The sequence below is a fragment of the Etheostoma spectabile genome, chromosome 19 (assembly GCF_008692095.1).
Source record: "Etheostoma spectabile isolate EspeVRDwgs_2016 chromosome 19, UIUC_Espe_1.0, whole genome shotgun sequence".
In the NCBI taxonomy this organism is placed as follows: domain Eukaryota; kingdom Metazoa; phylum Chordata; class Actinopteri; order Perciformes; family Percidae; genus Etheostoma; species Etheostoma spectabile.
Window position 1 is genome coordinate 5,516,886 of NC_045751.1, and position 1,373 is coordinate 5,518,258.

The 1,373-nt window shown below is 45.1% G+C and overlaps 1 protein-coding gene across 4 annotated transcripts in view; it reads right to left on the bottom strand.

Moving 5' to 3' along the window:
• The window catches only part of nlgn2a (neuroligin 2a), a 190,610-nt gene that overhangs the window by 10,119 nt on the left and 179,118 nt on the right, over nt 1-1,373 (bottom strand). The window lies entirely within an intron of this gene.

Here is a 1,373-nt window from a genome sequence, read left to right on the forward strand (position 1 = left end):
CCCCCCCCCCCCCCCCCCCCCCATCTGAGGTTTCTCCACCCACGGCTTGAGAACTGCCTTTGCAAACCAGCCAATTAGAGCAGTTTGGGCTTTTTCAGGAGGTGGACCAAATGAGACAGGCGTTAAAATGGAGCATTTCAGTCAGAGGTTGAAAAAATAATGTGGTTATGATATGTCTCATTTTAGTTATGGATTTAAAGTACAAGTATTTAAGACAAAACTAAACTTTTTCAAACAGTCAACATGCTTTATATTTTCCCTTTATGCAAGTAACAAGCCCTTTTGTAACGACTGTTATCATGATATACAGTATATATATATATAACATTTAGGGCCTTGGGAGGTTTTAAATGGCTACGTAGGTCACCTGCCATTGAGGGCAAAAAGGTTATGTGTGCCCGGGTTAACATGAAGGGTTAACAGACATCAGTGGTTATTAGAGAGGTTGTGTTAAATGGACACAGTGACACGCCAGCCGTGCACAGATGCTCACTCAAGCTTTGACACAACACTTTGTTCTTGAGGCACAGACAGAATGATTCAAAGTTAGAGATGTGTCGGACACACACACACACACACACACACACACACACACACGTGATTGAAACAGATGTATACTTGTGTGAACATGCTGTCTCTAATCTCTCTCTCTTCACCCACCATTTCTTCCCTGTTTCTGTCCTTTGCGGTTTGTGTGTGCAAGACAGAAAATGAATAGAGGAGAGAGATAATAAGGGAGAGTCCTCGAGCAGCGCAGAGAACAGAGAAGTTACGATTGAAGGAGGACAGCTTCGAGAACAGCATGATCAAAGGCAGCAAGTGCGTGACCATTTGGCTGTGGCCTCGTCCGCCACACTGATCTCACTTCAGATCAAAGTTGATTGGTCCGTGGACCTCACTCTTTTGGTGGTGCAATGTTAACACTCAGCCCTTGGGGTGTGTTGTTGGTAATGGGGTGCATGAGGTCACATAGATGTAGGGTTTTTTTTCCAACAGGAGGTAGAGTCTCTCTGCTTGCCGAGCAGTGGACTGTTAACAGAGCCTGGAGCGCTCGCCAAGTCAGGTGATGTGGGCTAATGTTGGAGCTCCAGTGTCATTTATCCTCCACTGACATGAACGACATAACCTGGATCAAACCTGGACTCGCTCATTAGCCACTTGACTGCTTAAAGTCTTCAGTTCAAAGGATAAGCAGTGTTTTCCTTGGAGGATAGAGGTGTCAAGCGAACATCACAGGGCTTAACAATTTCTGGGCTGGACGCTGTTCGCTGAGCTTCCATCCGGCTACATGGCTATAGCAGGGTTATGATACTCCATCACATTTACATGGGTCATCAAATGGCCAAAGGATAAATAAAGCTACATTTACTATA